This window comes from Poecile atricapillus, chromosome 4 (genome assembly GCF_030490865.1).
Source record: "Poecile atricapillus isolate bPoeAtr1 chromosome 4, bPoeAtr1.hap1, whole genome shotgun sequence".
NCBI classification, from domain to species: Eukaryota; Metazoa; Chordata; class Aves; order Passeriformes; family Paridae; genus Poecile; species Poecile atricapillus.
This window is the reverse complement of record NC_081252.1, coordinates 34,711,398-34,734,615: the sequence shown is the minus strand read 5'-3', so window position 1 is coordinate 34,734,615 and position 23,218 is coordinate 34,711,398.

The window sequence follows — 23,218 nt, the reverse complement described above, 5'->3', positions numbered from 1 at the left end:
CAATCATAACCAGCAGTCTGTACACAAGCCAAAGCCTCAGCTACAGACAAGGTACACAAATGTCCCAGTTCAGTGTGTGGTTTCAAACAAGGGGCCCAGACACAGCTACCATGAGGGACAAATCCCTAGGAAAGGCATCCCTAGGGGAGGTGAGTCTTTTTTCTGCAGGTATCTTACAGCTCTGAAAGTTAATTAAATAAAAAATTATCTTCCAATTTTAATAGTATTACCTTTATCACAAAATAGCCTAGTCTTAAAAAGAAGTATTAAATTAGTTTATACTCATTGACCACTTGACTTGAAAACACATTTCTACTGCTTTTGGGATCTCTGCTTGGGTGCATAACAAAGCACAGCCTAGCCTAGCACACACCTGCAGAACTAAAACAGACATGTGGAACTTGTGTCAATGAAAGTTCTGTTAATGCAACTTAGCAAAAGAGACAATTGAGACAACATGTGCCAGGCATACCCAAAGAAAGAAAATCCAAACTATGGCTCTGAATTCCTGAACAGAATGTCTGCAGTCATCATTAAGTGGCCTCTGTATTTCTGAAGGAGAGAAGATGGAGACCACCACCTGCAAAAGTTCTTGATTTATAATGCACTACTGTTAACAGCTTTACACAAAGGAGATGTTTTCTATTTCAGACAAACATCACTTCCATATCCTCCTTTGGTCTGGAGCATTAGAGTGGTACACTCTTTTTATCAGAGTCTTTTACAAATTGATGGTAGTAACTCTGCCTGTAAATACTGAATTCCAGGAACTTATGACTGGCTATGTACTACCCTTTGCTAACCTGACCTTGAGGCAAATTTTCAAAGTCAAAAAAGGAAGAGAGTAATAACAAAAAAAAGTCATAATTTACATGTATGAACTGCTAGTTTACATTTAGATTTCAAAATGTTGCTCTTAGGACTCTTACACAAGAATTCTGTTTAAGAGATATGTTTCTGAAATACAATTAGTGTCTTAAATGCTACCACAAAGATTATTTTTTTTCCATTTTAGCTGATAACTGCTTAAGAGATTAAATAAATATTTCATACTTGTGGGCTGCTCAGCAATGGAAAAATTAGATATGTTTACAGTCACATGAAAATCTCACTTTCCCTGCAGCATCTTTGTGAGATTTCATAAGGGAATAATTTTTTGTATTTAGAGCCTTTAATTTTTGGTAAGAGAAGTCAATTTTTTCTAAAACTTATGAAAGCAGAAGCTTCAGTTCTGAAATGTGTCTGTGCAAGTGGAGAGAAGGGAAGGGAGATAAATTGTAAACTTCTGGTGAATTCCTGTCCTCTGAATTAAGAGAACAGAGAGAGTATTACTATACTTATTCTCTTCAAGCAAAGAGCAAAATAAAATGTAAACAAACAAGTGAGAAGGAAAAAGGGCAAACATGTTCCATGCACTTTTGCACAGAAGTAGAAGACTTGATCCTGAAAAGGCAAAGAGTACCCTACCTGCCATTAAAGAAAGATGAGAGGTGGACAGAGTAGAAACAGTGACCAGTCACAGCCCATTGCAGGACACTCACATCAAGCTTGTTTTGCTGCAGCTGTGACTCACTGCACTTCTTTAATAACTCCCTACATGCTTAAACTTGAATGACAAAAAAGGATTTCAAACAGCAGAGCATAAAAATTCATGCTAATATCTGAGTTTTTTTTTTTTATATCATCTACAGTTTTCTGTAACTATTTCTATTTCTAGATTTCATTTTTACAGTGATTCCACATCTTTTAAGTTTCGCACCTCTGAATGTCAAGCCTTCTGCTCCCCAGCTGTGGAAAAGCAGGTCCTTGCTCTGCTGGGCTGTGCTGCCAGGCAGCAGCAAGTTCCCATGCATCAGCTGCCTCCCACCCAAAACTCAACCCAGAGGCCACAGCAATGAGCACATTAGGTGCCCTGCACAGACACTGCAGAGTGTGTCTGCCCTTCCCTAGGCTCTGTAGAATGTGGTCACCACAGCAGAGCTAACAGGGGCAGGAAGGGCCTGTGGAGACGCCCAGAAGCTGGAGTTCCAAGCACTCACTGACACCTCCGAAGATGCAAAGTGAGTATTTCAAATTGATTTGACTGGTCCCATAGTTCTTGGGTTATTGAAAAGGAAAATATTAAATCAGTTTATCTCAGAGTTTGAAAGGTTAGGTCCAATAAGTAAAACAGAACACAGACAATGAATAGCAAAGCATATACAAGATACCAGAGATATTTTTTATAATAAATAGGTTTATCAACCTCTTTTATAATAGCCTCTGTCCTAAATCAAATTTAGACAAAGGAATGCAAATCAAAGAATATTCTTAATCAGTGTTTTAACTACAAGATTAATGATTCATTTAAAACAAATGTCTACTCTGATAAAAGAAAATCTCATTATTTTAAGAAGCTGCCTTAGTCGACTTGATTACTCCATCTAATAGGAATGTAAATTAAATAACAAAACATGAAACCCATTTATCTTATAACTTTTATATTAAAAATAATCTTGCTGTAAGCTGCTGCTGAGTAAACCAGTAATGAAACAGCTACACAATAGTTCCAGTTAAAAATCAGCAGCAGCTTGGTTTGCAGCACAAAAGATAACAAAAATACAGCTTGCATATCAATAGCATCTTTCAGTAAAATACACAAGTACTAAAATGCAGGCCAGGATTACAACACTGGATTAAAACCTTTCTAGTCATAAGAGACAGGCCAGTAGATTATTTAATGCAGAGACCATGTCATTCTCTCTCTGCATCACATCTAATGAACACCCTATTGCAAGGAGGTGCAGTGCTTTCCCAGGAACAGCAGCTTCTGCACACGTGAATGTGCTCATAGGACTGCTTTTGCCAATGTAGCTATTCTTTCAGAAGGAAAGGAAATTGCATTCTTAATGATGTTACCATTGCAGAAATTTCAGTTCAGCGCAAAGCAGGCTGGGGAGTCAATTGAAGGTCAAGCCAGTTAGAAGTCAAGTTCCTTGAAAGAACAGGGCTCTGAAGTTTAATTCTTTTCAGGGAGAAGTCTGCTGATAGGTCAATAGCTTGAGTTTTATAGCCGACAACATTCATGGAAAAAAAAATAACTTCCAAGGCCAAAATGGCTATGGGACACTGAACAACAAGATTGGAAAAAAAAAATAGCTCTACAAGTCACAATGTATTTAAGCTCACCATTTACCAACTATTTAAAAAATGCTACCTGCACTGGTAAGTGCAAGCAGGGTAACTGATACTTCACTGATAAGTAAAGCAGGGTAATGTACCTCTCAAAAGCTGCTGAAATACAAAACAAAATTACAATGTTTTACCAGAGAATATGGAAATCTTAAGAGCATATAAAAGTGGCTTGATGTTCTAATAGATCACAAAATGTCTTAAATTGGAAAGACGTTAAAGACCATCGAACACCAACTCCTTTGCCGTGGGCAGGGACATCTTTCAGTTGCAATTTACCAGTCGAACTACTAACACAGAATTAAAAACTAGGAGAAAGGAAAATAGCAAGTGGAATCTTCAGATTTCGGATTCATCCATACAGATTCTTTAACTGCTAAAAAAACTTAGAGCAATAAGGACGCAAGAATCAATTACAGGGTTATAATTATAATCTCAGTGATCTTCTCTGGAATATGCAAGCCCATGTGGGCACTTTCACATAGCCTCCACAGAAATTCTTCTTATCCCTATGGAAGGGAAAGACAGAAATGGAAAATCTTTGAAAGTAGTCTGAAAGTATTGAAAGTACTCATTGCATTCACTTGCTCCTCAGTAAGTGATAAGACTTAGAGCACTCTTGCAGATAAAGTTTAAAAATAAAAATTGGGAAGCAGAGTTGGAGTCAGTCCACAGCCAATTTTTACTTTCTCAACTGTCTTCCATATACGAATAAATTAGCAAGTCCTTTCAAAGTACTAATGAAAAAACCCTTGTTTCCTCCACTTTCATAATCACAGGAGATATATTAATAACTTTTCACTCCAACTGAGTAGAGCTCCCCATCTGCAGCTTCACAGTCCTTGATTGAATTCACAAGGTACTATTTGTGTATTCAGATCAGAAATCTGATTGCCATCTGTAGGCAATGATTAGTTAGTGATCAAATAAGGCGCAAAATATATTCAAGTATGTAAATCAACTCTTTGCCCAAATAGCAAAGGCTCAGTTATGCATGACCACCTGAAATGCGTCCTTTATGTTCCACAATTTGCACAGCTTTAGTCTTAGTTTTCCTCATCATCATCTCAGGGAATCAACTGCGCCACTATTACAAAGTTAGCACATTGATGTTGGACAAACGCTGCACTAGTTTTGTTGGAACCCAAGAACGACTGTAATTAGCACAATAAGACATTTCATTTGTTTTAGGTTTCTTATAAGTTAGTTTGCATGCAACAGTCTGGATAGAGACAGGACTGTGTTAAATTACATCCTTTTCACAGAGACAGAAAACCGCAGCAGAGAAACCAGGAAAGAAATGAATACTGAAGTCAACAATATTGCACCAGTTGTAGCCTCTACTTGATTTCTATACCGGATTCTACAAAATCAGGAAAAACTCACTGCTGAAACCACAGAATGGTTTAGCGATATGGGAAAATGTGTTTGTGGGAACCGAGAGGGACTAAGAACAGTCTAAAAGTCTCTTCTCTGCATTATGGCCTTTACATCACCAAGATGTCAACTTTTTTCCAGGTCTTTCTAAAAACATCTGACTTAGCCTCATTTTTGAGCGCACAAAATATCCACAAGCATGAGAAGTGACTGTGCATCAACAGAAGTCATGCATGGCAACCTCCTGCCAGGACTTAAGTGCAGTTAGCTCAGAAAGCATTCTAAGTCAAACCTATATACACCCTTGAACTTTCCTGCTTCTCCAAACCAAGCTAAATTCATTCTACCAGAAAGTGGATGTTCAAATAAAAACAAAACTTTATGCACAGAAACACAGCATTTGAGCTATTATTTTCTCCCTTCTCCTCCCCTTTGCTGCTAGTGCTAGTGTTGAAAGCCAGAAATTCCTCAGTAGGTTAGTTTTAGGAAAACATTGGTTAATCAATTTTTTCTTTTTTTTCTTTTTAACTTCCATCTGTTATTTTGAGAAATTCTATACAAATCAATGTAATATTAGATATAATCACAAAGGAAATTACCTGAAGGCAATTCAGAATGTGAAATGTATGTTTATAAAATACACTAATTAAACATTGACAACTAATATTGATTTTGATGTAAAAAGTGAAAAACAGCAAGGCTGAAAATGGTCTAAGTTCCTTAATGGTGGCACAGTCACAGAGCTCAAGACAATCAATCAATTTCTTATTTTTTTTTAAAGGTACATATAAGTTTGTACAGTTCCCTTCTTTCTAGTCTAACATATCTTAAGCAAAAAAGGAGTTTTAGGCAGACGTTATTTATAAGTTATATACCTTCCTATTTTTTCTCACTAATAATTTTACTACAGGGAGAGAAAGCAAAATATTGCTCTGAATAAATGCTGCCTTTGCTGGTGTACTGGGTCTGGCTGGGATGGAGCTAATCCTGTACAGCCCATATCATGGTGTATTTTGGACTTGTTATTAACACACACATGTTCTGACTTTCACAGCATCATGGTTTTCTTTTCACTACTCTGCCCAGCTCAACAAGAGGGCCAGAGGTGTGACAAGTTTGGAAAGGGATACAGTTGGGACAGCAGACCCAAACCAACCAAAGGGACCCTTCCTACAATATGCTGTTATGCTCTGCAATAAAAGCTCAGGGAAAGGAGGACGGCTGTTTTGGTTATGGCTTCCACTTTTCCAAGCAACCATTAAGCGTGCTGAGGCCTTGCTTTTCAGCAATTGGATGGACATTGGCCTGCCAACAACAAACAGTGAATATATTTCTGATTTGCTGTTCTGCCTGCACATGCAGCAGCTTTGCTGCTTCATCTCAGACCAGGGGTTGCCAGCCTCTGCTCTTCTAACTCTCTCCTCAGTCCCAGTGTGGGGTGAGTGGCTGGGTTGGTGCTTAGCTGCTGGCTAGTCAACCCATTACACCTGGGCACACCCAAAGACACTGTTCTCACCACTACACTCCCTGTGTTTCTTTTCACATTTGGGAATTCCGAATAAAGAAGACAGATTGTGACATTTCTATTACTTTTAATCTAACATATTCATTGCAGTTTAAAGGGCATGGATGAAGACACAATTTAGAATCTGCAAAAAAAAGATAAATATCTCTAAAAACCATGAAACATTGATAACGCCTACTCTCAGCTACCTAATGGCAACACTGTGAAGTCATCGTGCCCAACAACTGATTAAGATAGCTGATGAAAATTATCTAGTGCAGATAGTATGAATACCTTTGAGGCGTATAGTCCTTTATACAGTATGAAGCTTTTAGAATTTAACTGAATTATTAACAAACAACTGAGAAAAAATAAATTTAGAGAAGGGCAGAGTTACAAAACTGGGCCTAAGACTGTGAAGCTGTGATCTAAAGCTTCCTACATGTATTTGATAAATATTGTAGAAAATACTAAAATAAAAGTAAAATATATATAAACAAATTTTTTGCCATCCCTTCTTAAACCAGGGGTTATCTGTTAGTTACACAGACTCATAATTTGGCACAGAGGAAGCACCCAAGTACAAAATAGGCTCTGAGTTTCCATGCAAAAAATAAATAAAATGGGAGGGTGAAGTCACTAGAACAACACACACTTCATATATAACAATTCTACAGCTCTTCAAATAACTCAAATTGAAAAGTTTCCCTTTAATCAAAATTGCCTTCTCTTTTTCTGTCAAAACAAAAAGAACAAACAAAATAAAGTATCATCTTGGTTACAAATTGCTCATTACATCAGCTAATACAGGGATAACTTGTTCACTAACACAGGTTTAATTATTTTGCTAAGGCAAGTTAATGAATTTTTTCCCTTTCCACATTTAGTTTTCTTCATCTTTATTGGATCTCCCATGTACAAATGATGTGGATATGACTCTCATCTCTATCACAAATACCACTACCTTAAATTTTCCTCAGAAAATTATGTAAGCAAATAATTAGGTAAAAAACACCCATTCTCTGATTTTTACTGGCGTAAAATATAAGCAATACAGATGATCTAATCTCTACAGCCTTAAACAAAAAATTTAAATAATCCTGTTATTGTCAAAATTACATGGATTATTATTCAGATGAGCATTAAAGAGTATCACATTGGCTTTATATGCAAGAAATTCATTACTTTAAGATAGGAACTGGGTATTTTTTCGTTGAGACTGGGATCTTCACCAAAAGTGACACCAGCACAAAAGCTCTCCTTTTCTTTGAGAAGCAGCAGCAATCAGGAGGAAAAGCTTCAGATGGGCTCAAGCACATTATCAATTTACATGACAGTTTTCACCATCAGCCTATGTGTATTACACACCTCTTGGTGATTTAATTCACAGAAAGTGTGGTTTTCTTCTGTCCTTGGCAGTCTGAAAAGAACAAATAACCCACATATTTCAATTCAAACCCCATATTTAAATATACATAATGGAAAAAGCTTTAAAGATTTCAACAATGTTTTTAAGTGCTTTTAATACCTCTTTACCTAAAAATACCTCCCCAAAAAACCCAACAAAGCATTAAAAAATAGAACATCTTGTTTAATGGAAGACACTATCATAAGTTTTAGGGCAAAACATAGCAATAAAGTTCAATTGCTCTGTCATACTCCAGCATAAAATGTCAGCTTCAACACAAGGGCAAGTGAACCCACTGAGTTTCCGGTGAAAGCTGAAGAAGTTTGAAGACATTCACTGAGATATACAGCAGACCTCTCTAATACATCCATTGTTGGAAAGTCATTTTCTCTGTCAGCTATCTGGAGAGAAGCAGAGCTGTTGGCTCAAACAACAGTGACTGAACATTTTTTCAGTCTAGTGCACTCTGGTAAATAAAGGCTACATTCAACTGAGTCAGGAATGAGCTTCCACAATCAGTACCTCAGGTTGCTTTGAAATATCCCCTCAAGGCAAACCAAACCTTTTGCTGAATAGTATCTATAAGTGAAATTTTCTACCATTTCTGGCAGACTACAAAACAAGAATCAGAATAATACAGATTGAAAAGCTCTCATGAGATCAAATTTTCCTAGCTGAGGTTCTCTGCTCAAGTTCTGAATATCTTTGAAGGTGGAGATTGCGTAATCACTCTAAATCACTCTCAGATTTAACATCTGACCACCCTCAATGTAAAAGAGTTTTTCTACTATTAGACTGGATTTACATCATTGCAACTTCTCTCTGATGCCTCTTGGTCTGTCACTGTGCACCTACCAGAAGAGTTTGGCTTCATTTTCCCTGTGACTACCCACCAGACAGTTTAGGACAGCAAAGACCTCTTTCCTTCTTCATACTAAATAAACCCAGCCCTCTCAGCCTCTCCTTGTATAAGATCTGTTCCAGCATCCCAGTGGCTTTTCTCTGGACTCACTCCAGCGTATCTATGTATTTCTTGTACTAGGGAGCCCTGAGCTGAACACAGTATTTCAGATGCAGTCTCACAAGCACCAGAGGGAAATAATCGCTTCCCTCCACCTGCTCTCTATGCCCTTGCTTTAGTCTAGTATGCAGTTGGCCTTCTTTATTGAGAGAATACATCACTTTCACATGTTCAGCTTGCCTTCAGGGACACTGAAATTATTTTCTGCAGTTCCAAGTCTCCAGACTGATTGATTCCTGTAGATAGTAAACTCATCTTCATTGCTTATGTTGTTAAGAGCATCTGGGCTACAGTATCTCATACTTGAGCACTTCACACTGTCATAACTCTTGACAGCAAACCAGGCGAGCTCTGTTTATTGCTCTACTCTAGCATAGCATGTAAGCACAAAAGGCAAACGAAACCTTTTCATTAGCCAAGAAATAACTTGGATTTTCAACTAAGGCCAAAAGAGTGCTGGCAGAAAGCAAAGTTACTGTGTATCACCTCATAAATCCTGGACTCTGTTCACATTGATATGGAGCTAGGAAAAGGCTGCTATGAGTCATCTCTCAAATGCCGTAAGTTTACACCAACCTGAGTGTCCCCATAACATCCATTTACAGCCACAAAATAAGCATTATTGACTTCTGTTTATGAACATACAGTCATTTACTTCCTCTTCATTGTCCTGGTCCTTTGAGAAGTGATGTATAGAAAGTAGTATTTCTTAGTCTTCATTTGGCTCAGAAAAACAATCTCTGTCATGCCATTGGGTGTCTGACCGCTAAATTATGTAATTTATCCTGTGGAGGAGGGGATTGGAAGTAGTACTTCATTATGAGCAGACACCAAATCTCAGTCTCATTTTCTTTGCACTTTTCACCTCAATATAAAGATCAATGTTTCTGTAAGCAGAAGTTAGAATGATATACAACATCATACACTGAAAATTTTGCTTTGGGAAAATAAATTTAAGCCGCAAAGCATTTGATATTGTCATTTCCTGTTGTAGTTTACCAGGAGCAGAATGATATTACCAGCCCAGTATCAAAACTGAATGCCTAATTCTTTAGTCCTTTACAGCCTGTGTTCCTATACATCTATAAACAATGGGAGTAAAATGCTACCATTTTAGCAAGATATGTTTCCCACTTTTAGCACACTGAAATCTGCCAAATATCCCAAAGATATTTTGACAAGATCTTGATCTCTATTCCTTGCAGCCATTACACCTGAAATTGATTTTTACTGCTAAAAAACAAATTTCTGAGACCATAGTTGGGCTTCCATGAAGACTCAGTAAAATAATCCTAAGGCAGCACTGAGGAATAATTGCAACAATTAAGTATGGACACATCAGATATCAAAAAATAGTGGAATGGTCACACAGTGCTGACTCCTACTTCTTCCTCTTCTACTAATGCATTTAAAAAGGGGGAAAAAAGTTACTCTCTTTCTTGCCATCTTATATACAAGTATATGAGTTAATAAAAGTTATGCATTAGCTTTGATATGTCAGAGCCACAAATAGGACAGCAGAAAACTCCAGCACTGAATACTTTGAAATTTATTAAACACTCATGATAAAGGATTTGAGAAGACAAGAGATTCAGAAGAAAATTCAACCATGTGCACATGCAGAACTACAGAATATCCTGAGTTGGATGGGACCCAATAGGATCATCAACTCTGACTCCTGAATCCACTCATGATAACCTAGAAGTTCAACCTGATATCTAAGAGCAAATTCCTCTTTAACACCAACAGACTTGGATCCATGATCACTACCTGGAAGATCTTCTTCTACTGCTTGACTATTCCCTCAGTAAAGAACTTTTTCCTAATAGCCCATCTAAGCTTACCCTTTTACAGCTTCAAGTCATTTCCTCACCTATAGCTTTCATGATCAGACACACTGTTTTATAAATTATGTAACATCTACCTAATGTCAGCTGTTCCTATTTCAATATCTGCTTTAGCTAACAGGATTCTACATATTTCAAAGAAGTAAAATACTAATAGCCTCCATGGTTTTCTTGTTATTTTCATCTTTTGTTATTTTCTTAACTTGCTTATCTATTTCAGAACAATGTAAATATATGTTTCTATACCAACAGCAAGAAAAGTTAATGAGGTTATGGCAGTGGTTAAGGCACTCATTACTATGGTGTTGACTTAGTAAAAGGAATCCATTTTAATAACTGCAGCACTGTAAAGATAATGTAAAACATATTTTTTCTTTTGCAGACACTTGAGTACTGCCAGCCTGAGACAGTTGACTCAGGAATGCTATTCACAGCCTCATTAGAACAAGACTGAGTGAAACAGGAATACAGAAAGGGAAAACAGAGCAGCATGTGAGATGTAGTACCACAGCCTGTGGAGCCAGGAAAGTCTTTAGAGTCCTAACCCACACAGAACTCTGTGCATCAGCAGGGGGCACAGGGAATAGCAACAGCAGAGGTCACAGCTGATAGCTCCTGGGACATGGCAGACTAGGAGGCCACAAAGTTAGAGGTATCTCTGAAGTAATCATGCTTACCTGCACAAGGAAGTGAAACTGGAAATAATACCTTCTGGACATTCTTAGTCTGTACATCTTTGCAGGTGCAGCACTCTCTTTGAAATCCATACCTACTTCACAGGCAGGAAACTGTAGATGAAAATTTTGTGTTGCTGCTCTCAAGGTTTTTCTTCTTGAAATAGGTGTAATATGGACATAGGCTAGAAAAGAACAAGTCAATTTTAGTTAAATCTGAAGTTCAGATATGAAGCATGGCACAATAGAAGACACAACAGAAGAAACACTGTCACAAAGCTCACTTGCTGATCACAAGAACTGGATAAAATCAGCTTTTGAAGCATTGAGGGGAGAAAAGCTAACTGCACAGCTTCAAAATAAAATAAAAATCAAAACTTGGGTGTTTAGTATGTTTAGGGGTTTTTTTGTTGCTTTTTCTTTTTTTCTGATTGACCAATCAAAGCTTTCAAATCCAAGACATTTCCAGTATGTAAAAGGAGCATACAAGAAAGCTAGAGAGGGACTTTTTACATGGATATGTAGGGATAGGACAAGGAAGAATAGTGTTTAAACTGAAAAGAGGGTTGGTTTAGACTAAAAATAAGGCCAGAAGCCCTGACTGCTTCAGCTTTCTAGTTAGGCAGCTGTTTTTTCAGGAAAGCTAGCATGTCACAGCATAAGAATAACAAAACCCTTTTGTTGATGTTTTCACAGCAACACACTGTAACATCCTTTTTAATGGCTACATTCTTACACGGTGCTACAGATTATGATTGAAGAAAAATCAGCGGAAAATAAGAATTAGATACTATGTATAATATCACTAGTACCTGATATTAAGTAGTATTTGAGTGCAATTGATTTCTGTCACAACAGTTGCACAGAGATCTATTTCAACAGCACCTCTATCCTATACACAGTATTCTACAACACCAGAATACTATTTTCATCCCTACTGCCTGAGTAGGGCATACATCAGACCAGACAAAGTTTAAAATGGTAATATAGTATAAGATTGAGGTTTAAATTAACCCTGAAACAGTAAGAGCCTACACATGTCACTGTGGTACACTTTATTCAATATCTTCTATTGATGCATTCATTTTCTGCCTAACTTCCTGTTCTCTACAAAAAGGTCACTTGACTCTTGCTGTGAGATACACTTAAACATAGTTACCAGACAATCAGATCTCAAAACATTTGATCACCTCTATGCCTATTAATTTTGATGAACTTTATTGTGTTTTTATATTTCAGCTACAGATTTTAAAAAACATGCTCACATTTAGCATATTGCTCGCCTAAGCTGTACTGAGATATTTTTAAGCATTCATTCTTTTTCCCACAGGCTGACAGGGCTTGACAGATAAAAATATGATGCAACAAAAAGCCATATACCCTTGTAACTACTTTTACATCAAGCGGTTCTTCTGCTGTTAAAATAATGGGTACTCAGTAAAGATTGAGTATGACCCTCTCTATCTTGGTAAATGCAACCTGGAAATTGTAGGTCTTTACCACCACCACCCAGAATCTCTTGGGAAAAAAACCTGTCATCTGTTGAAAGACACTCTGAATAATATTTAACTAAAATACCTCCTTTTATAAATAACTGTGAAAAAGTATTGTAAAATACTGTTTAAAAACATTTCAATTGCTACATTTCATAAAGGCCTTTTTTTATAATTAATATACACTTTAAACTTACTGTACTTCAAGGTTATAACTTTAGACAATATAGTTATGGATATAAAGTAGGTTTATATTCTATAATAAAAAAATTATCATGTGTTTTTAAGACTGCACTGTATTAATTACATACATGCATACATTTCTTCTAATACTAGATTATCATTATCATCATAATCATCAAGTTCTCTGTAATTAGTTTACATTTTAGATTGGGAATGGACAACCATGAAGCCGTTATAAGCTGGCTGAAGGTGGTATGACAACATATCCACCATGCCTTCTCCTCTGTCTCTGGCTTTCCTGGAGGGCTTCTTTCCTTGCTCACAGCAGGAATACACCTGAATGTCTCCACAATACCCCAAAGACTATGCTGGTAACTGGGGCACCTCAGTTTTTCTTGTTAATGAGAATTAGCTGAGAGTTGATGAAATGTTCAAGACCTTTTGCAGAACCCTACTTTTGATCCTTCTGGTTTATAGTTAATTAATAGTAAACTCCACAGTAAACCATTAGTTGGATTTTGAGTTTAGAAAAGATGCAAGAGGCCTTAGGACTAGAAACTGGTCATAGAGGTTTTCCACAGGCTTTAAACCATTAAAGGACAAATTGAAAACAAAACAACAAAAAATAACTCTTTAACACAAGGAAATTTGTGCTTTAAATTCCTGACTATTGCTAAGTACCTGCAGCACAGAAAAGTAAAACAGTTTATACTATTTTCAAAGGTGGTAACCAAAATTCCATATATGGTTCCTTAAATATCTTTTATTCAGGTTAAAACTATTCAGCAAATGAATGTCTTTTGTCCATAACTCATTGACTCACATGCATTAATTGTTTGTCTTCCTGAAATAATAGCAGGTAAAAGTTAAACTTAAGTCTTGAACAGACATCAAAGAGTGAGGTGAAAATAATTCACTTACAAATAGCATTTATACCACTAGTACCAGTGAGGCTTCTTTGTTTATTGAAAGACTGTTAGAAAATGTATTAATAGCTTTTAATTTGATAGACTGTACTTGCCCAAAATAAATCTAAGCCATTTCTAGACCATCACAATTCATCAATTTAACTTATTACATGGGAAGAAATTCTTAATTGCCTCCAGACTAATTTATTTTAAATGAAAGTGAAAATAATTCATAAATTAATCATCCTTTTCAATTATTCTTTCCCAAAGCAGTGGGACCATTTATTTTCAAGATGTTATTTCCTACTCACACAACATAAGACTGTTCAAAACAGTCTGTAAAACTCACTGAGCACCCAATTTAGGGCTGCAATTTGGATAGTGACACAGCTGCTGCCCTGACATTTTCAGTCTTCAGAGTGGTTGCAAGAATCAAAGGGAAGTGGGAAAGGACTAAGTTGTGAAGTCAAAACTGGAGTCACCTCCGATGACTAATCAGTATTTAAGAGCTAAACTTGTATTCAAACCAGTTTATTTTCTGTACAATTACTGAACACTACTTCAATAATCTGGAGTTTGATACTTCAGTGAACCAAGTGCATTTGTAGGGATATTTCATTTGGCAAACCATGGAGAAAATTATTTAGAGTTTTATCATGTTATAACACTCTCTTCCTAGCCCCCAGAGGTGGTAACTCAATAACTGCAGGATAAGTCCAGAAAAAAAAGCAGTCAGCAGCTAAAATTCACTTGAGAGCTTTTCAATAAATTTAAGGAAGGCTAACCAGGCGTGCCAGAGGAGTGTGCAACTTACCAGTCACATATCAAGTTCTCATGGTGAAGCACTTCTTGCAATTCTAGTTAGGCATCTAAACTTTGGAAGAGAACTATGCTTGGATTTATAGCAGACAGAACAGCTGGTCTTTTTCTTCTTTCTTATTTTGATTCACAAGAGGTTGGAAAACAATCTTCATTTTCCAAGATGATTGGAATAAAGGGGTGATCAGAACAACACAGTCTGATGGGATAGCCTTCTACTTAACAAGGACAAGACAATGCAAACTTAGCTTTCAAATGAGATGTGACTGTCTCAAGTCTCGACTTTGTGATCCTTAAAATGGTCAACACCTTTATCAAAAAGAAAATCCAAACATCCAAATGAGCATCTCCATTTTTGTCTGCATGTCACCTGGTATCTCTTGAGCATGGGATGGCTGCATCAGCTTCTCACCAAGGACATGGGTGGCTGCCAAGTCTGCAGGCAGCCTGGCTGCTACAGGATATGACTGGGAATCTTGAAGGGGACACATCCTCACTGTGAAGGCAGAAGTCACTTTCTCTCCAATTATATTTGACTCCAACAAGAATGTATTTTTTAATGCTATAAAAGGGTAAATTCATCCCACACTAGTGGGTTTACTTCCTTTCCTGAAACACACTGAAAACAGTGGCCAGGCCAGGCCCACGTGGAAATCTCTGGTCATTTCCCTGGTGATGCTTTCCAGTAATGCTTCCCCACCCTTGCCCAGCTGGCTACCTGTGCTGCTCCCCATCTGCTGCATGACCCAGAGGATACCTTCGACTCTGAAAAATAACACTCAATTGAACAGAAGAATGAGAAATATTAAATTCCCTTTAATAAAGTTCAAACAAAGGAGCAAAATTAACCCATGTCTATTTAGATTCAAAACAAGGGATCTCTGAGTAGAGTTCTCCAAAAGTTATAAGACCAATCTTAGGGAAAAGTGTGCTCCCAGTGCTTGCTTCCCTGATAAGCACATTCTCTCTGCTTCATAGGTTGCCTACTGCATGGCAAAGATGAGTTCACAGGGTGCAACTAATGCAGGGTGGTTGCAGACTCCAAAGAAATATACTCTTTATATAAAAGAAAAAGTCCTGTGGCAATCCAAAATCAGCACTGTTAAAGGCAGCCTGCCCATGTAATTAGCAAGGGTAGACTGTAATATGGCAGGCCTGCTGGGGAAAATGAGTTCCTGAAAGCTCTGGAAGCTGGGCTTAGGTAAGCACCCCTTGCCACAGCATTTAGTGTCTGTTTTAATTGCACATATTTCCTTGGCTCCAAATTACAATAAATTGTTAAGGCAAATAACATCTCAGTTATTTAACTGTTAAGGCCAGCTAGTCTGTGCTTTAAACGGATGACATCTCAGGTAATGCATATTCTTCCCAAAACTGGACCACAAAGGTATATAATAAAAGTCTCCTAAGCACTCATTAGTGCTCATTTCCTTCTGCAGGCTACAAATGTGAAATGTAATTTTGTAGGTCTTTATACTCTCTTTGCATTCATTTTGGCTGGAAATGAATGGTGGTGTCAACTAAAAATATCCTCTCTTCTTAACATTGAAATGAAGTACATTGAGTTAAAAAACATTGTCCAAACATCTGCAGTTCTTCTCAGCTCAAATTATACATTATTTACTTTCACTAAGTTCTCAGTCATTTCAAAATACTTAAGCATGACTAACTTAATGGGAAAAGCTGTTTTGACCACAAAAAATACTAACCTCTTTGTATATTCATGGTCAACCAAAAGAAGCAGCACATCTGATGTTGACCCCAGGTAGACTGGTAGAGGTTTCCACAACTTCTTTAACCACCCCAAAGAGTTAAGTTCAAAAGAAGGATAACCATCTTAGCCTCAAAAAGAAAAAAAAAAGAAAAAAAAGAAAAAATAAAAAAAAATCTGTCTGTATAGAAACAAACATGGTAACCTGTCAATAAGGAGCACTGCTCTACTCAGAGCAACTGGCAACACACCCTGAACAACTAGAAGAGATAATTGTTCTCTTAGAGAAGCCAGAGCATGTACCAATCTCAGCCACACATCCACATCTGGCCACAAATATTATGTTTACATTCCCCAAAAATGACCACACAAAGACAAAAAAAACCCATAGTCTGACACAATGTTTCTCCAGCAGTATTAAAACCCAGTGACACACTGGTAACTCCACACAGACATCTTGGTGGGGCTGACAGGCTCAAAGAATAAACAGCTTCCACAGAGTTTTAGCATGAACATATGAATATATATCCTACATATATCTTTAATTCTTCAGACAAAATGTTCCCTCAAGAATTACCTCAATTTATTTAAATAATGTTTTTAAAAAAATATTACTGTAATGCTGTTAATTTTAAGTGAAACTTAAATGTAGGTGTTAAATTAGGTATTAAATTATTTTCATGTAATATTAAATATGTATTACTTTCCCTGAAATTCTACCGTGTTGTGTGTTCAAAGCCTTTGGATGCTGAGCTACCACTGTAATGAAACTTTTTGCAACAGTTCCTGACATCATCTATTTTTTTCAAAACAATTTAACTTAATCATCTGGGAAACTCTAAGTGCACTGCCATTTATGGTCTTACACAGGAGGCCAACTGTAGTGGTTTGTAAGAAGAAAACTAGAAGCTTTAATAGGATTTCTCCCTTCCCCCTGGAAAGCTGTAGACAAGTTCAAAGTCTGTAACTAAGACAAATATACAAGGCTCAGTTGTGCCCACCATAACATAAATTTCATATCACTATAGTGACACACTCACACAAAACTCCTTCTGGTTTACATCATCTAAAACTACCACTAGGACCACAGAATAGTGAAACTAAACTTTTGTTTTGTTTGTCATAAAAAAGCATCAGCTCACTTGAAAAGTCAACATTTATTTGAAATTATGTTAAAATACCAATTTAAGTCCAAAATTTACATAAAGTATAAACAACTACAAGCCCAGAATTTTCTTGACCATTGCTTTACATATGCATAAGAAATTATCCTATGACCCTCTAATTTCAAAATACGCTCAAATTCCAATTTAAAAGATGATTACATTAAGCCAAGCAAAAAGATAACTTTATGAATCCTGAAGCATTCTTCCTTTCTGCAAAAGAAAAGCATTTTTACCTTTGTCTCCAAACTTTTATTAGTGCAAGTATATACGACACAGTCCTACTGCACTATTTTCTTTCTAAAAAGAAGAATCGGTTCTTGCAACTGAACAAGAGGAGCTGTCCAAAATTTAACAAAGGCAAATGTGGGGTCCTGCATTTGGGATGGAACTACCCCACATTCCAGGACAGGCTGGGGGTGACCTGCTGGAAAGCAACTCGGCAGAAAGCAACTCAAGGACCTGGTGGACAATAACCTGTCCATGAACCAGCAGGACCCTTGTGGCCAGAAAGGCTGATGGTGTCCTTGGGTGCATCAAGAAGAGCATTCCAGCAGGATGAGGGAGCTGATCCTGCTCCTCTGCTCAGCCGTGGTAAGGCACATCTGGAGTGCTGTGTTCAGTCCTGGGCTCTTCAGGATAAGAGAGACATGGAGCACCTATAGTAGGTCTGGTGGAGGGCTATAAAAATGATGAGGGGTCTGGATCTCCCCTCTTATGAGAAAAGGAAGAGGGAACTGGGCCTGTTCAGACTTGAGAAGAGACAACTGACAATCATCAATCAATCTCTATCTGAAGGCAGGGTGACAGAAGGACAGAGCCAGGCTCTGCTCAGTGGTGCCAAGCAGCAGGACAAGATGCAGTGGGCAGAACCTGATGCGCAGGAAGCTCCACCTGAACATGAGTAAAAAACTTTACTGTGCAGGTGAGTGAGCACTTGTACAGATTGCCTGGAGAGGTCATGGAGTCTCCTTCCATGGAGATATTCAAAGTCACCTGGAAACAAACCTCAGTAAACATGGTCTAGGGGACCCTGCTTGAGCAGTGAGGCTGGACTAGATGACTGCCAGTGGCTCCTTCCAATCCCATCCATTCTGTGATTAAAATACCAGGATAATGACATGGCACCCCTCCACTGGCCATAGATGCAGACTGAAGATGACAACCATGGCAGGTTGTGTGCTTCCTATAGCAACAAAAGAGGTAAACAAGGGCATAGTCCTATACATCTTTCTCTAAATCTATTTTCCTGCATACTAATCCTCCCATTTTCAACATGCAGCTGGGTCCTAATACCCTCCTAGTGTGTCACAGCTGTAAGACTTCAGAAAAGCTCATCCTCTTTAGCAGCATGTATGGAAACAGTGGCAATATGGAGGTGCATTTCACACAAGCAGCAGCAGGGAAGGCAGGACTGTCACTCCTCTTGCATGAAAGCCTTTTAGACCAATGTCTAAAGGAACAAAACAACCTTCTAGCAAAACTTTATACAATAAAAAACTCAACCATTGATGTAAAACAGACCCTCTATTTCTGTGCACAGGTTAGTCATGGACACAGACCTCATGCCTGAGGTGCAAATTTGACATTAGTTTTACATTGTTGACCTTCCCACAAAGGGCATTGGAGCTCTATGGATAAAGAGCACTACAGGGACAAAGTATAATTCCGATAGTATTATAATCACAGCAGTAAGTCACAACTGATTCACATCAATGTGACTGTAAAATCCATTCTTTTAAGTTCCACAGTAAAATAAGAGAGGAACATATTGAATATGAAACAGAAAGAATATAAGATTGGGATGATTCAATAGCATTTTTGAGTTATAATCACCCATGGAGAAAGTCAGCAAGCAGATCCTCCAAAAAGGAGCACAAGAATCTGTGTAGGATAGAAATACCTTGATTCGTAAATGGTGCTTCTTTCTTTAATTTTGTTTCCTCTTTCAGATGAATTTTGAAAGCCCTCCTAATCTCTTGCTGGATTCTTCTAGCAACAAAGTCACTGATAAGGAATTCATGAAGGATATACAAACAAATTAACTTGAGTATTTACAGAAATCTGAAAAACAGACTCCGTAAAACAGCATTACTTCTACATATATGTCCTTTGTCCATATCCCATGGTCAAACAGTTTGGCGGAAGAAATCAGAACAACTACAATGAAAAAATGTTTATCAATACTTGTGCCCATAGGCCAAGCTTCACCAAATATCACCTGAAATTCCTCCTGAAAAGCTGACCAGTTAACCCTCTTTCTGTAGATAATTAAATTTTAAAAAGACTGAAAAAAAAACCCAAAAAGCCAACAAGAAAATAAGGCTTGAATGACCTGGATATGAGAAATTTTCTCAGCTGAGAATATTAAATGTGAATTTTTAGTGGCAAGTGTGACTGACAATGAAGGCAGAAAATCAGAGTATCAGCAAATCAGATTTCTCAGAGAAAAGCCAATTCTCAGATCCCTAAAACTGACAAAACTTTTTTATTTCATTCTCACTCAGAATAGGTGCTGTTCCTTTCTGCATTTTTTTTTTTTATTCACTGTTTGATTTTGAATTATTAGCTCCACTGTGAGCCTTTTTCATTCATAATTCATCCCTTACTGACAAGATTGAAGAAAAACCTCTTTAAAGGAGCTAGATACTTACTGGTGTTTAAGATATTTAGAGATTTATTTATCTGAGATACAGATAAGTCAGGTTTGAGAAGCAGATCCTACAGTTAGTTCATTATTTGGGAAGGAAGATAATTCCACCAGGAGAGATTTCATAGTCAGCACAGATGTTTGTCATGATCTACCTAAAACAGCCCCTGGCACAGTTTGGTTATTCCTGCAAACAAACCCAAGTGCTCCCATGTGTAAATTTCTTTGCCTCTCACGAATTTTAAAAAGTCCACCTCGAGGCTCAGAAAAGACAACTTCTGAACATTGGCTATATCAACACCACACATTTACCCTCACAGGAATAGATTTCATCCCAAGATTGCAATTCTCACTTGCTTTGCTTACATTTAATAATAGTTACCAGTGAAACTGTATTGGCAAACAACACCTCTGCAAGGTCTTAAAATAAGCAAATCCTCAGACATAATTTTTCCCCACAAGCCTTTTTAAGAAAGGGCACTTAGCTCCATCTGCTGGATTTAGACATTTTCTCTCTGAGGCTGAAGACCACACAATAGAAATGGATTTATTTTCCATTTGTTATACATCTTGTACACCTAAAACAGAAGTCCAAACTGCTGCTAAGGTAATACCTCCCAAAGTGCCAAAATGGCAGCACTCTTACCTGAAGGTTCACTAATACATCTCATTAATGTCCTTAGGAGCAACAACACCCATCCTTGGCATACCTGTCTCCAATTTAGAAGTAATTTCCTATATTTTTCCCCATTTGCTATGCTAATTATAAACACAGAGGTAGGGGACACTGAAGCTAGGCTGTCCAACCAGACTTAATTAACTATTTCAAACAGCTAAGCAAAAATCACTGGAGGAAAAAAAATAGTCTAACAAGTAAATATTAACATGAACTTTCAATCTGAACCTGTAATACTATAAAAACCCACCCACTAATAACACTGCTGTGTCATGAGAAATTTTAGAAATGGGTGTTTTGCAGCTGATGGGAAGCAAATTCTCTTAATAAAGGAATATTCTCATTTAAAGAAAACATCTTACAATGACTTTAGAGGTTCTTAAAGATATATTCCTCATTGCTTTTTCCCTTAGAATGCATTGTTTCAGCTTATCTAATACTAAATAGATAGAACAGGGATAGAGATGTGTAAAATTTCATTAAAAAGTATTTTTAAAAAAATATTTACAATTATAAAATTCTAAATCGGAGCTCCTCGGGGGGGGGGGGGGGAAGCATAAAAATATTTTCATCATCTGTCTGTGCTGACTAGTGTAACTAATATATGGCTGCTTACCTGAGTCAATGAACCAATAAGAATTGTATCAATGAAGCCTTTAAAAAACTCAACCAAACAGAAAACCCAAAACAACATACCCACCAAACACTTCTATAGCCTATTCATTTTATAGGCCTTATTCTGATAATATTTTTACAAGTGTATTTTCTTATTATTTTAATGAAGCACGGCTAAATTTATCTGAGTAATTCAAAGCAGAGCAGGGACTGCATGCCTGTAGACTGAGCTCTCTGTGTACTTTGGTGTATTTTGTTCATCTGAGCACAGGCACAAAATGGTTTTATGGCACAGTAGGTAGTTCAGTGGAAAAATAAAACCTTCTGAAACACTTTAGCTGTCAGTTGCCTACCTCTATTTGTTACACCTTCTTCCCCCTAAGCCAGTCATCAGAGGAGACACTGACTTTTCTTACAATCTCTCCTCCTGAACAAGATGAATTTAAATATCTGTTTAGTACACAGAGGGCAAATCCAGGGGAAACAAACTTTTTCCTCTTCCTATACAATACAGAATTTCTAATGCAAATCAATCCGAGATACATCTATTTTCCCAAAACAGGAGGGGATTTTTTTGCTTGTTTGTTTGGGGGTTATTTATTTTAATTAAAATAAAAATGAAAGCTGTGTGGTTTGCAACTACATTTCAGAAGTCCTTTGCTGCCCTCATGTGTTTCACGGGAAAAATAACCCTTGAAGTCTACATACAAAACAAAACGGCTTCTCCAATCAACATTACTTCTGTCTGAAAACCACATAGACTGTAAAAATAATAATCGAAAAATAGCTGAAAGTTTATTTCTTTGTTCTATTAAAGCTAGGCTGGCTGGTTTAAAGTTTAACGACTATATATTAAAAACAAGAAAAAGTATTCAGCTTGAGATAATCATAATCCTGGAACAACAGATTTCAAGGGCAACAGGCCAATTACGAGAAATTGATCATGTTAGATTGAAAATCTTAAATTTTTAATGAAAAGTATGTTTTTAAATAAAGTATAATTTCAGCATCTTTCTGTTGCTTACACTAACTGGCAAAGTAACTTCTTTCCTGTTCCATGAGACTGTACCACAGAGAATAAAACCATGTGACTGTTGCATTAAGGCTTCTGTTCCTCCCACCACCAGTACACCCAAAACTGTGGTGACCATAGCAAGCTGTCCTTTGTCACTCCTGCCGGACACTACACCCTGCACTTCTCAGGGGGGCCTCAGTGCTCTGTCACAGTCCGATGAAATTTGCCTCAGAATTTGGCTGCTGAGGTTCAAACCATACTTTAAAAGGCTTCACCATTCACTTCTTATGTCATCCTATTCAGTCCCTATGCTGATCCCAGACCTCAATCTGTCAATATGAGTTTGTAATAAATTGTAATAACATCTCCAACGCAATCCTGGGTTTACAGTGACAAACCGTATCAGAATAACCAATAAGATCTGCCCTGCTAACAAGCATACACTGGCTATAAGCCATAAATAGCCTTCCCTGTAACAAAACCAGTGGCATTTCAGCCAATCCCCCAAAAACCATTCCATGGGAGGAGGGCGAAGGCAAAGCTGGACCATGACCCCACAGGTTTGTTCCCCACGCTCAGCGCTACCAGGTGTGCTACTGGCACCGCAGCACAGGGCACCAATGCCTTCAAACTGTGTTAACAAGAGGGTGCAGAGAACTGAAACATACAGCACGTTTAAAACATACAAATATCCTATTTACAGGCACTGCGTAAAAATGCCTGCTGGTGGAAATTAACTAAGAGGGCTCTGTCACCTCGTAGCGGCCTAATATAGATTTAAACGCTGAACACTGACCTGCTTACTCAAGTATGACCATCATGACCAGTTTCTGAGGATAGTCACGGTTTCTCTCCGTGTGCTCTTGCAAGCACAGTCTCTCTCACAGGTTCGCAGGGCCAGCGGGCACCGCTGTGCAGCCCCGGGCAGCTCTGCTCTCCCCACCCGTGCCTTCCCCTGCTAAAGCCTGTAACCTGCCTTCCTT